The sequence below is a fragment of the Gossypium arboreum genome, chromosome 2 (assembly GCF_025698485.1).
Source record: "Gossypium arboreum isolate Shixiya-1 chromosome 2, ASM2569848v2, whole genome shotgun sequence".
In the NCBI taxonomy this organism is placed as follows: domain Eukaryota; kingdom Viridiplantae; phylum Streptophyta; class Magnoliopsida; order Malvales; family Malvaceae; genus Gossypium; species Gossypium arboreum.
Window position 1 is genome coordinate 32904932 of NC_069071.1, and position 14612 is coordinate 32919543.

The 14612-nt window shown below is 37.4% G+C and overlaps 1 non-coding gene across 1 annotated transcript; it reads left to right on the top strand.

Moving 5' to 3' along the window:
• Positions 1 to 14222: 14222 nt before the first annotated feature.
• LOC128290000 (small nucleolar RNA R71) lies at positions 14223 to 14333 on the top strand. Its single transcript, XR_008279640.1, has one exon. It is a non-coding gene; the product is annotated as a small nucleolar RNA R71 (small nucleolar RNA).
• Positions 14334 to 14612: the final 279 nt, after the last annotated feature.

Below are 14612 nucleotides of genomic sequence, written 5' to 3' on the forward strand. Positions count from 1 at the left end.
CAGTAACCAATCATAATCATGCATATTGTTCCTAATACGAGCACAAGAGGCCCAAAATACACCTTAGAAACTAATTAGGACTAAATTGGAAACTCAGAAAATATTTCAAAAACATTTAAAATTTTTCGAAGCTGTAGGGGTCACACGGCCAAGAGACACGCCTGCGTCTTAGGCTGTGTGGGCGTCCAGAATAGGGACACCCGCTATGTCCCAACCCGTGTCTGTGCCCGTGTAACTGACTGATTTGTGCCACATAGCCAAGCCACATTCCCGTGTGCTAGGCCGTGTAAGCGTACTGACTTACGCTCTTTAAAAGATACAAGGAACACACGACTGTGTCACTTGGCCTTGTGTCACACATGGCTAAGACACACGCTCGTGTGGATGAAAATAGACCATTTTACAAGCCACATTTCTCACGGAATTTGGCATCTACCTACACTTAACATTTTGCATATACACAAGTAATAATTAGGAATCCAAAACAAGCCAAAATCAAGCCTTAAACATGTAAAATCATCAAATACAACCAATATGCCCTTAGGCACCTCAAATGGCAATATGCAAACATGTCTACCATGTACCCAAAGTTACCTAAATGACTAAATACATATATGCATACTTGTACTAAAACCAATCATGTAGGTCATTTATCAAGTTCATTCATTTGGTACCCAAAACACCAATTCACAAGGTAAATCATTTTGCATCATTTCATGTCGCTTAACTTACTTACCAAAACATAACAATATTTCCAAATGGTACCAAATATACCAGTCTAACTAACATCAATATACCTATAAGTTTTTCATAATAAAGCACTACATCATACCAAGCTATATAACATATCTTATATGCATATTCAAACCACATTTTACTTTCCATCATTCTACCATATCAAACACACATCAAATATGATAAGGCCGCATATATATACACATCAAAATATACCAAACACAAGCCATATAAGTGGCTAAAATCAACAAAACACTTATATTCCAACATTGGCCAAATTAACCTATACATGCCATTATAATCAAAATTAAATAACCAAAAGTACCAAAAGAGCCGATGGATAGTGTGATATAGCTCCGATAAGCTTCCAACCTGAATGAGCTTTCAAATCACTGTAAAACATGGAAAATAACATAGAGTAAGCTTTTAAGCTTAGTAAGTTCGTATAATAGAGAATTTAACTTACCATTTTAATCACATTTAAGGTAAGTAAACCCAAAGCATATCTCAACTCAATTTGGCCAAAAGCTTAACATATATTCATCAACCATGTTAGGCATGTAATTCATATAAAAACCAAGAATCATGTATGAGTTCAACAACTATTCAAACTCCATATACATTCAACATCTATATCATGTATCCGTATATCATATACAAAGCATGTCCATGTAATTCATGTAAATACCTGTACTAGTTAAATCGAACTCATATAAACTAGTAACAGTAATGTGCCCGTTGAACCATTTAGAATATCATTGGATACGCAGGAAGTACACACGAGGTGTATTAAATTGTAATCTATCAATTCATGTACATGTATGCTAATACGAGCTATAAACGGTAAGCTCCTCCGAGCTAAATATCGGTAAGCTCATAAGAGCTGAAATCGGCAACCCTGATGACATGTCATTCGTATCCTACAAATTCCTAAGGTTCAAACGGGGCTCGGTATTCGTCGTACGTTTTCGGATATGCAATCGGTATTCATATATGATGATAATGCAAATAACATACATCTAATTCAATCAAAGAATATAATTACACAATTTAATAACACGAACTTACCTTGACGAGTGTTTGTAGATACGGAGGCGACTAATCCGAGATTTTCTTTTTGCCTCGTTCTAACTCCATAAGAGGTCTAACCAGATCTATACGGATGAATTTAACTCAATTCAATATAATTCATATTCAGTTTAGTCCAACACACATTTTTGAAAAAATTACCATTTTGCCCTTATACTTTTAATTCTTTGTAGTTTAGTCCCTAGGCTCGGAAAATGAAATTTATTAAATTTTATCCCTACCCAAGCCTAGCCAAATTATAAAGATATTTATAGCAACCCATATATTTCAAAAATTCACAATTTTACCACAATTTATTATATTTTTCAATTTAATCCCTAATTGATAATTACATCAAAAATTCCTTTACAAAAGTTGTTTATCTAACAACAACCATTCATTTTCGACCATTAAAATTCAAAACCCTAACATTTTCCTCAATGGAAAAACTCAAATACTTTAACAGTTTCACAAATTAGTCCCCAAGCTAGCTAGATTAAGCTACAACGATCCCGAAAACATAGAAATTATCAAAAACGGGACAAAACACATACATCATTAAAGAAAATAGAGTTTCCAAATGTTTTGAAGCTTCCATGGCTATCTTCTCTTTTAATTTCGGTTCCAAGATGATAATGGAAGATGATGATTCATTTTATCTTAATTTTACTTATCATTTATTTATTAATTACTTAATTAACCTTTACAATATTTAATAATTACACAAATTGTCAAGCCATTATCATCCACTAAATCATTAATGGGATAATTACCATATAAGGACCACTACTTTAAAGTTCTATAGCTATTAGACACCTTTAGCTATTAAACACAACTTTTGCACTTTTCGCAATTTACGGGATCTAGTCCTTTTTATCAATTTGACCATGTAAACGGTAAAATTTCTTAGTAAAATTGTTATACAGTAATACTATCATGCTATAGACCATAAAATAATAATAAAATAAATTTTATGACTTCAGATTTTTGGTCCTAAAACCACTGTTCCGATTTCACTAAAAATGGACTGTTACAACTCTCGCCCTTAAAGGGATTTAAATCCCTAAAAATCCTACCAGAAAAGAGGTTCGGATATTACTTTTCATAGCTTCCTCAGGTTCCCGGTGGCTTCATCGATTCCATGTCATTTCTATAGAATTTTCACTAAAGCTATGTTTTTATTTCTCAATTCTTTCACCTCTCATTCTGGAATTCTGATCGGTTCTTTACTATATGTCATATCAGGCTGTATCTCAACGTCCGTTGGAGAGATACATGTGAAGGGTCAGATCGATGCCATCATAACATAGACACGTGAAATACATTATGAATCCTCTCAATCTCTGATGGTAAATCTAATCAGTATGCAACAAGTCTGATTCTTTCAAAAATCTCATAATGTAACACCCCTAACCCGTGTCCATCACCGGATTAGGATTAAGAGGTATTTCTGATCAAACACAGCATTTAACTAACATTTCACAACTCAATAACCATTCATTATCGAATAACATTAATTAACATACACAATTTTCCTTAAATAGGTCTACAAGACCTTAAACATGATTTAGAGAAGGTTTGGGACTAAACCGATCCCGTCAAGAAATTTTCAAAAACTTCAAAAAATATTCTAAGTTATAGAGGTCACACGCCCGTGTGAACAGGCCGTGTGCCTTACACGTCCTCAGACATGCCCATGTGTCTAAGTCTTGTGAAAATAAGGCATACATACTGACTTGCACCACACGGCCGAGGACACGCCCATGCGCCAGCCTGTGAGCCACATGATGCGTGATATTTGTGACAGGTTTTAAATATTTATAATGAATCGATCTTGAAACTAACTACTATCACGATGAAGGCAAGTGTACCTATCGAACAGTAGTATAGCTTTAGCAAGACCGGATTGTCGAACCCAAAGGAACTAAAAGTATTAGTAATGACTATCTTTTTATTATCTAGCCTAAGAATAATGGGGTTTATTTTAACTAAATAATTAACTAAACTAAGAATTCACAGAAAATAGAATTGGGGAATTACTTTTGGAAACTCGATTGATTGAGACAATACGTAAGGAAAAATCCACCTAGACTTCACTTGTTATTTGACTCTGAATCGAATGATTTATTCATTTGACTTGATCCATAGAAGTCCCTAAGTTATATTATTATCCCTCTCGAGACTAACAACGTCTAACCCTAGGTTGAATAATTGAAATCTCTTTCTAATTAACTCCCTAGGGTTGCATTAACTCGATCTATGAATCCCCTTATTAGGTTTCACCCTAATCCGGTAAAATCTTGTCACCCTATCTCTAGGCACGCAATCAACTTCGCTTAATTATGACAAATGTACTTTTAGACAGGGTTTATTCCTCCTCTGAATAAGAGCTTAACTTGAATCAATATCCTGGAATATTAAGACAAGAATTAAGAACACATAATTAAGAACAAGTCAAATATTTATCATACAATTCAGATAATAATAACAAGATCTGTCTTAGGTTTCATTCCTCTTAGGTATTTAGGGGTTTTAGTTCATAACTAAAAAGGTAAACATCTCAGAAGAATAATGAATACAAAACATAAAGAAAAACCCAAAACTCCTGAAGGGACATTAAGGGGAGATCTTCAATCTTGATGATGAATCCGGCTTCTGAGATGGATCAGTTGACTTTCTTTGAGCAGTTCCCTGCTTCCTTCTCCATGTATCTCTTTTTCCTCTTCCTCTAGGGTGTATTTATAGTCTTTAGAATGCCTCAGAACCCTCAAAATTGGCCTTTTCCGAAATAGACTAAACTTGGGCTCGACGGGAACACACTCGCGTGCGATTACTTAAGGTCGTGGTCAAGCCTGTTAAATAGACATGGGCGTGTGGTCCACCCATGTAAGTCGTGCTTCGATTCTACCAAATTGACACGGCCGTGTGGTCTGCCTGTGTGAGGAGGTCCAGGCCGTGTTGATTTCATACGTTGGCCCATTTTCTCTATTTTTGGCCCGTTTCTCATTCCTTTCACTTTCCTATGCTCACCTAAGTATAAAACATGAAACTAAGGCATTAGGAGCATTAAATTCACCAATTTTAAGGAAAAATCATCCATAAAATGTGCTAAGCATGGGATAAAAATATGTATGAATTACGGTTTATCAAATACCCCCACACGTAAGCATTTGCTTATCCTCAAGCAAAATCCTCAACTCTTAATCAAAATAAATTCTTCTCAACTTATAATTTCTATCGATAATATCTCAAGATAATCCATAAGTAACCATAAATTGAAAATTCAACTAAAAGAACATCAAAGTTTCAAACATTCCAAGTTGAGCATTTTATCATGAAAACATAGGTGTCTCCCCTCATTTAAGTAATTACATTTGATTCAAAATATCATAGAGTTTCACATCCTCACTAAAGATTCACTCAAATCACTCGAGGTGTTTAAGGACAATAAATAAAGCACTCAATAGTCAATAATGAAGAGTTATTACCATAGGCTTGCATGAAAATCAAATCTCCACCACTATAAATTGAGATGAAACATCAATCAAAAGGTCTTTAGAGGGTTGTAACGTGGCTTTGGTTAGAGGGTGTGGTCACAAACTGAAAGAAAGGGTTAGAATCGAGATTGAATTGAAAAATTATCTAACTAGAAAAATGACTAGTCATCAATTGCGTACAACAGAGCTTTTTCTCATAATATGGAATTTAACTTCTTTAGCTCAGAAGATCACTACTACTAATATGTATACATGTATTTTTGTTTAGAAAAAGTCAAATTACAAAATAGAATAAAACATAGCTAAGCAATTATTCCAACTCAAATCTCGACAAAAATAGGGATCAAATTAATTTAAGGGATTTCAACAATAATGAGTTATGGGTTAATATCGTGGGTAAATCAATGAATGGGTTGTTAGGCTCAAGAGGGTTCACTAAGGGTTAATTGTGAAGGTAGGCTTTCATGGAGTGAGTGGGTTAAACCTAAGTTCCTTTATCATTTTGACATATCAAATCAAATAGTGTGGTCTTGTCATGCATAATCAAGCAAGTTCTAGAATAACAATTCAATACTGACGCACTCAAAATGAAAGTGAGCATGAAAGAAATAATAGATGCTCTAAAGGCTCAAGATCTTACAAAAATTATGGCTTTTTAATGTTTAAACTTGTGAATTCTAACTCAAGATAATACCTAAACTTAGGGAAACAACCTAAAAGTTTTTAATTCTTCAAAAATCAACTTATCATGCTTGATTCCCTAATGTCTTAAAGTTTAAACAATCAATGCGTAAATGCCTATGTTTTAATTCAAGATATATCAATAAAAGTCATAAATCAATCAAAATTTATCCTAAACATGATATGAGAGCTTTTCAAAAGAACAAGGCAATCATTCAGGGATTTTTGTGATAGTGAAATGAATAACCCCCACACTGAAGATGGACATTCCCTCAATGTACAAAGATAGTTATATAGAAAAGAATATAAATATAAGATAGGGAGAGAAGTGAAACTTACTGAGTGATGAGTGAATTTCCTTGAACTGGAGTTTTATAGAATAATCGGCGTGAGGGTGGAGGAGGATGCTCCGGCGGTGGTAGAGGTTCATTAGTCCATAAGTCCTGCGCCAAAAGAATATTATATCTGGTGGTAGCTATGGTCGTGGTCGAGCAGGACATGGCAGTCGTGGAGAACCTTTCCCAGTGGATTTTCAAGTTCCTGAGTAATAGTGAGCTTTAGAGCTCTTTATAACTATGATAGAATCATGAACTCTTTTAGGAAATATATAAGGAAGAGTAAGTACTCAATATGACTTAGCTAAAATTAAAATTTGTAAAATAATAATTATAAGTCCTAATAAAAATAAGGTGAAAGAAAAATAAAAAGTAGTCTTAAAATAAAATAAAATTAAAAACATAAAATAATAAATAAAAGTTTTTAAACATCTTCATCGCTAGATGGTTCACGAGGTGGGGGTGGCAATAAGATGTGGAGGTGCTAACAAATCTGCTGTAGAGTAGAATCAATGTTATCGAAGCATTGAAAACACTGTTGGTTGAACCGGGTAAGGCGCTCAGAGATGTCAGCGTGTGAAGCCGCCGCATGAACTAGACGAGAAGGAGGTGGTGGCTGAGACGGTGGGTCCTCGTGAGTAATGTCCTTGGGGGACTCCTCCTCGGTGGATTGGGCGAGACGGTACTGAGGAGGAAAGGTACCACGTCGTTTCTCAATCATCCTCATGCTTAGCAAGCTCGAGATGCCCTGTGGGGACATCTGGCCCACGAGAGTGAGGGAGGATGATTGAGCTGCTGTGTTAAGGAGCCCAAAGTGCTGAGCCAACCGCGTCACATAGGGCCCAATGGAGATGACCCCCTTCCTATGCTGCTCTGTCTGATGTTGAATGGCGAGGGCAATGAAATAAGCAAGGTCTATGACGTGCCCGTGCAACATACACCATAAAAAGTAGGTGTCGTGAGTGTTGACGATGCCAGTGCTCTCTCGCCTTCCTGTTAACGCGTGAGCCAAAATGGCGTGTAAGTACCTCGGAGATGGAGGGAGAGCTGATGCCTTGGAGTGGCTAGGATTGTAAGAGGTAGCGCCGGGGGTGAGGGCATTCGAACACTGTGAAGGAGAGTGATGGATGTGGCGATTGAGAGCGTGGAGTTCATTCTCCTCCATGAACTCTTTAGTGTAAGGGCCCAGTGCGGTTCCAAACTCTGGGACGTTCAATTGGTGAACTAGACCGCCGAGGAAAAATTGGATTGTTCCTGGGTCATCAAAACAGGCCATTACGGTCTGAAGATGGAACGTTGTGCAAAGTTCCATCGTGAGTTCGAGATATGTCGGCTCGACAATCTTAAAGAAAAGCCCCCAAGGATCGGTGGTGAGAAGGGCACGAATTGCATCCGTGAGTTGGACTTGTTCTAGAGAGGCCCACTTCCAAGGGTCGGGCCCGTAGAATCTGGAAAAGTTCTTCTTGGGGCCAAATGTTGAACTGCAGGAAAGGGTGACGAATTTTCGTGGTAGGACTTGAGGAAGATGACACTCCCTTCCTTTTCTTCGAAGCAGGGACGGCAGCTTTCTTTCCTCGAGAAGATGACATGGTGTGCCTGTAATGGAAATTCAAGTGGTATGTGAATACTTTCCATGGGGCTTACATATTAACCTATAATATAATAGCCAAAGTAAATGTGCCAAATAACCCTATGAGAATAAGTAATGGAGATGTCTAAAGAATGAATTTGTGTGGGGTTAATAGCATGAAACCTATAGAAACAATAACCATGAATGAATGTAGCCTAATGTACTGACTAAGAAAATAATAAAAAAATTACCAAAATAAAACTTAAAAATACACATTTTTTACCTTTTTAACTATGAATGTGCACGTAAAATAGTCAAATGGAGCATAGAAATCATGGAAGAAGCAAAATAATTGAAGAAGATTGAGATAAAGGAGTAAACAAATGCAAGTGGGAGGAGCTTAGGCATAAAAAATGTGGTTGAAGGCAGCGCACAGGAGTGGCGGGAGGCCGTGTGAATCTACAGCGGCTAGGGTTAGGGATTTTGGGTGAGGGAGATGATGAATAGTGAACGGTATTTATAGATTTTGGGACACACGGCCCGAGAACACGCCTGTGTTCCTCGATTTTTGCCCATGTGATTCGCAAATTTTGAATTTGGGCGCGTCTGACAATTTCCCCATGCCCGTATACCTTGGGCGTGTTGGTGCACACGATCGTGTCTGTCTTTGCTCACTTCTCCCACGCCCATGTATAAAGGTCCATGCCAGTGTTGTTTTGGCAGGTTTGCCCATGGTTGCTTGGCACGGGCGTGTCTCACGCCCGTGTTAATTTGACAGGTTCAGCCACGGTTTCAAGGCACGGAAGTGTCGCACGCCCGTGTTGTTTTGGCAGGTTCTCCCACAGCCATGTCCACGACCGTGGCAATTAATTGTAGCCCGTGCTGGGGAAAATCTTTGCCCTGTTTCCACACGGTCCTAAGCACGCCCGTGTGCTTGGCCGTGTGTGCTTTTGAAAGCCTACGTTCCATGAGTCGGTTAGTATGTTAGGTGTTAAAACTAAAATTTAAGGAAATTAATATTGTTAGTGCTCGGGTTGCCTCCCGAAAAGTGCTTATTTATAGTCTAAGCTCGACTTACCTCTCCATTGAATGGTCATGGTGGTTCAAGGAGTTTATACTCCTCATTCCTGCTATGAATCTCATCAAAATAAGGTTTTAGGCGGGTATTGTTTACCTTAAAGGTGCCGAACTTGGGATGACTTACCTCGACTGTACCAAATAGGAAAATGCTAAGTAACGTAAGAGGAATTTCTTCATTCAGTTTGTGTGACAGCCCTAAAGTGACCTTAGTCGGGAAGCGGATTCGGGACCGCTAAACCGAGTCACCAAATTATTTGAACATGATATTTATTGTCTAAAATATGTGATTATGAATGTGTGAAAGTTTTAGGCTTCGATTTAGTAAATTGCATGCGAATTTAGTCAAAAGGACTTATGTGAGAAAATTTAGAAATGTGCTAGGCAAATGTAAAGTGGCCTAATAATTCATGTTGTAGAAATGGTGGGTTTGCATGTCAAATTGCCCAATATTTGAGCTAATGGCCGGCCATGCTATGAGTGGAAACATGTCACAAACATGTTATGTAGTGATGTATGTTAGGAACAATAAAATAATGAGTATGGGTAATAAAGAAATGGAAAAAGGAAAAAATAATGTGTGTGTGGTTGCCCCCCCTCTCCATTGCCGTGAATAGAAGAAAGAAAAAAAAAATGTGTCCATCTTTTTTTCATTCTTCTTGACCGAAAATTCAAAGGAAAGAAGGGAGGAAATGTTGAAGAGATTCGGCCATACTTGTAGCTAAGTGAAGGTAAGTTTGATGTGGTGCCATGAGATTCATGCATATTTTTTTTGTTAGCTTGAGTTCTAACTAGCCCATGGTTCAAATCTTTACTATGTCATGGAGATGATATTCGGCTAAGGTGGATTTGTGTTGATGTTAATTGCATGCTAAAAGTGAAGCTTGTAATGATGCATGTGATGGTGGATTGATGACTCTTGAATCTCCTTTTTAGCATCCTTGAGTGAGACATTAAGTTCTTTGTTTAACCATGACCAAAATCGAAATGATATGGTGTTGTGATGCATTCGGTCATGGTAGGAAATAGAAGAGAAATAAGGTTGTTGTTAGATGAAGTAGAGTCTAACAAATGAGCTCGTATGTGCATTAGTTGCTAGATGGAGAAGAATTGGCTAGCAAGTTGTGTGCTAAGGCCAAATATAATTTTGTATATTATGGGTAATGCATGTGTTGAATTAATGTAAAGGGAGAGGATGCTTTAATAGTGTATATATGTGTATTAGCCAAGTTTTGAATTGAAACAAATGGTGTTTAGTCAATACAAGTGACCATACTTGTAGAATGTATTAAGTGTTGCAATCGGCCTTAGCATAGATGTGTATGTTCGGCCACATGAATGGGTACGTGAGTTGATGGGTATGTTCAGCCATAGGTAGCCTATTGATGGCTTTAGCTTGACTTAGAAAATTCGGCTAAGGGGAAATATTAGCTAGTATGTTGAATTCGATTCGTGATTTCGTACATATGTGACTCTAATGTCTAATGTATATATGGGCTAAGTACCTTGAGCTTCTCTTTTGATGTTCGAATGAATTGTATTAAATTGCTTGATGTGATTAAAAATGCATATGATCATTGTGTATTTGAGCTAAAAGGTGGCCATATGACCTATCAAACTCCTTGTCATATTCGGCCATAAGCTAGCAAAATGAGACTTTAATAAGTTAAATTTGTTTGAATTAGCTCAAGAGCTTAAAGGACCACAGTTGGATAAGGGAAAGGAAAAAGTGATCGAATAGCCGTTGAAGCCGTTCGACAACATCCGAGGTAAGTTTTGAGTAATGGAACTTAGATTATGATTTGATTAGATCATGTTTTAAGCAAATCAAAATCATGCTCTTTGTGTGTGGCTATTGAGCGAAATTGCAAGTGTGATAAGTGCCTTGTGTTTGAGTTTTGCTAATGAAAATGAAATATGAATGTGTCATGATTTATTGATAAATGTGCATGGTTATTGAATGATGTCGGGCTCGATCCAGAAGGCTTTGTGCTAAGTGACTATATCCGGACTAAGATCCGAAGGCATTCGTATGCGAGTTACTAAATCCGGACTAAGATCCGAAGGCATTTGTGCGAGTTACTAAATCTGGGTTAAGTCCGAAGGCATTTGTGCGAGTTACTATAACCGGGCTATGTCCCGAAGGCATTTGAACGAGTAGCTATATCCGGTTAAACTCGAAGGTGCGTGATTCAAAATGAATGATCTTGCTGTAAAATTTCAGTTAATACGCTTGTGAAATCCCAACAATGAGGTATGTTTCATATGTGCTTTGAATTAGTTGAGCCCTTACAAATAAGTATTCGTTCGGTTGATAAATGAGCTACCGCCTTTGGCTAAGTTGATCTTTGTGTATGAATATAAGGGTTGGTAATGTGAAGTAAGTCGATATTGAGAATTTGTGCATATGAAATTATCTGTTTAGCTACATGAATGCTATACTTTGGTTGTGTCTAAATTCATGACTCAAACTTACTAAGCATTAAATGCTTACTCGTTTCTTTGATTCTCTATTTTATAGATTTTGGTTCTTCACTATCGGACTCGGGATTTTGAAGTCGAAGTCGCCCACACTATCAAAGCTCCTTTCGGTATATTTTTGGTTGGACTCGAAATGGCATGTATAGGACTACCCTTTTGTTGTAGGTCATGTACCTTTCGGTTTTGTGTAAATTTGGATAGCCATGCGAAAATGGCTTAAGTATACTTTGGGCATGGTATTATAATCATTGTATGTTGTTCATTAAGAGGTATGGAAATGTTTGGAAACGATTAGCCATTGGGATGGTTAATCATGATCATATTTTGTGCTATTTATGTTAAAGGGCTAGTTGAATCATGGAAACTATGAAATAGGTAAAGCCTACCTTAAAGACAGATGCTGACAGCTGCAGTGACATGGATGTGAAAAATCACTAAAAATAGTAGGAATGAAATTAAATAGTTAATAAATTATTTAAATGAACCTTGACGAGTCTATTTTTATAGGAAAGTAACGAAACGATCATATGCACAGTATGTTAAGAGATATTTAAGTTTTCGTGAGACAGGACCAGAACGGCTTCTAGAGTCCCTATTCCGACTTTGGAAATTCATTATAAATTTACCAGAGATAATTAGAAGTCATTCCATATATGTACAGATTACTTTTTGAGTCTAGTTTCTGTAGAAACAAACGGTATCAGTATTGAAGCCCTGTACAGGGAGATATCCAAGTCGTAATGCGCAAAGGTCAGTGTAGTCGATCCCTGTAACATGGGGGACTTTAACTAATAAACTGTACTAATTGGCCCGACCAAAAATTCTAGAAAAACATTTGTGGATGCATATATGAGTCTAGTTTCAGGGAAAAATCATGAAACTGATTTTCAAGTTTTGGAACTCAAGATATGATTTTTAAGGTGACAGTGACACAGTTAGTCGGCTGTCTGGAAATTTTTAAAATGAAATGTGCAAGTAAGTGGATTAAGCCCGTTAACCCCTCGTGTCCAACTCCGGCGACGGTCTCGGGTACGGGGTGTTACAGTTTGGCAGTGACAATGTGAGGATCTACGACGTAGTTTTGGTTTATCGTGTGTTCTCGATTCATGTGTCGATCATTCATCTAACTCCTCGATTTGTAGCTTTCGTTCTTTATGAATAGGTCGTCTACTATTGCTTGAAAATGACTCATGTATTTCCTTCAAACTCATTTCCTGCAAAGTAGGTTGCACCATATTGTCAATTTTAGTAGAATGGTTTAGACAATCACCTTCAATTTTCGATGTGTTGTCAGAATTGCGAGCTTGTAGGCATCTCCCACACGAAGTGTGAGCTCACCTGTGCTAACATCAATAATCGTTCTAGCAGTTGCTAAAAAGGGCCTTCCTAAAATCAAAGGAGTGTTGCTGTCCTCCTCTATGTCTAGAACAACGAAGTCAGCGGGAAATATAAATTTATCGATTTTAGCTAGCACATCTTCAATAATACCCTTAGGAAATCTTATAGTTTTATCTGCTAATTGAATGCTCATCCTAGTCTATTTGGGTTTCCTAAGACATAGTTGTCTAAACATTTTGTACGACATGACGTTAATACTAGCCCCTAAATCATCTAATGCATTATTAACATCTAAACTACCAATTAAGCAAGGAATCATAAAACTTCCTGGATCTTTTAGTTTTTTTGGGTAATTTATTCTGTAGAATAGCTGAGCAAACTATGTTTAGCTTCACATGAGAAGCCTCGTCCAACTTCCACTTATTTTCTAAAAGCTCCTTTAAAAATTTCATTGTGTTTGGCATCTGCGATAGAGCTTCAATAAATGGTAAGTTAATATGTAATTTTTTTAAGAGTTTGAGGAATTTACCAAATTGTTCATCTGAGTGGTCTTTCCTTGTCGCATTAAGGTATGGCACACGAGGTTTGTATTCTGTGCATATCAATTTCTGCTCATTTTGGTCTACCTCACCTTTACCTTTGCTTATATCAGTTTCTTGCCTTGGTTCTGGGTCAGGTATGACTAACCCTTCCTCATCTTGACTATTAACCGCGTTGAGTTGCTCCCTTGGGGTAGGTTCTGTGTTGCTTGGCAAGCTACCTTGTGGTCGTTCAAAAATCAACTTGGCAAGCTATCCAATCTGAGTTTCGAGCCCTTGGATCGATGCTTGTTGATTCTTAAGTGTTGTCTTGGTATTCTGAAAATGAGATTCTGACACTGATATAAATTTTGAGAGCATCTCTTCAAGGTTCTGCTTCTTTTCCTGTTGGTAGGGTGGTTGTTGGTAGCCTGGAGGTGGTCTCTGATTTCCTTGGCCTCCCCATGAAAAATTTGGGTGGTTCTTCCAACCTGCATTGTAAGTATTTCTATATAGGTTATTTTGGGATCTAGAGTTATTGTTACCCATATATTGGACTTGTTCCTCCTTGATGCTAGGGTTGAAGGGTTGATATTCTGTGCATGCTCCTCCTCCATTCAAATCGCACCTCATCACTGGATGTACCTGAGTAGAACCACACAAACCATCAATCTTTTTATTTAAGAGTTCTACTTGGTTACATAGCATAGTAACTGCGTTGAGGTTGAAAACACCAGCTGCTTTCGTCAGCTTTGTTCTCATAACTTGCCGCTGATAGTTATTCAGTGACATCTCCTCAATAAATTCGTAAGCTGCCTCAGGTGTCTTATTATTGATAGTTCCTCCAGCGGCTACATTAATCATCTACTGAGTCGAAGGATTCAGGCCATTATGGAACGTTTGAACCTGTAACCAAAGCGGTAACCCATGGTGAGGGCACCTTCTCAAAAGGTCCTTGTATCTCTCCCATGCATCGTAGAGTGTTTCTAAATCCATCTACACAAAAGAAGAGATATCATTAAGTAATTTGGCTATTTTAGCCGGTGGAAAATATTTTAATAAAAACTTTTCGGTCATTTGTTCCCAAGTAGTGATTGACCATCTTGGTAACGAGTTCAACCACTGTTTAGCTTTGTTCCTTAACGAAAATGGAAACAACCAAAGACGTATGGCATCATCAGAAACGCCATTAATTTTAAAGGTATCGCAAAATTCTAGGAAATTTTCCAAGTGAGCGTTGGGATCCTCGTCCTGCAAACCATCAAACTGAACAAACTGTTGTATCATTTGAATTGTGTTAGGTTTCAGTTCA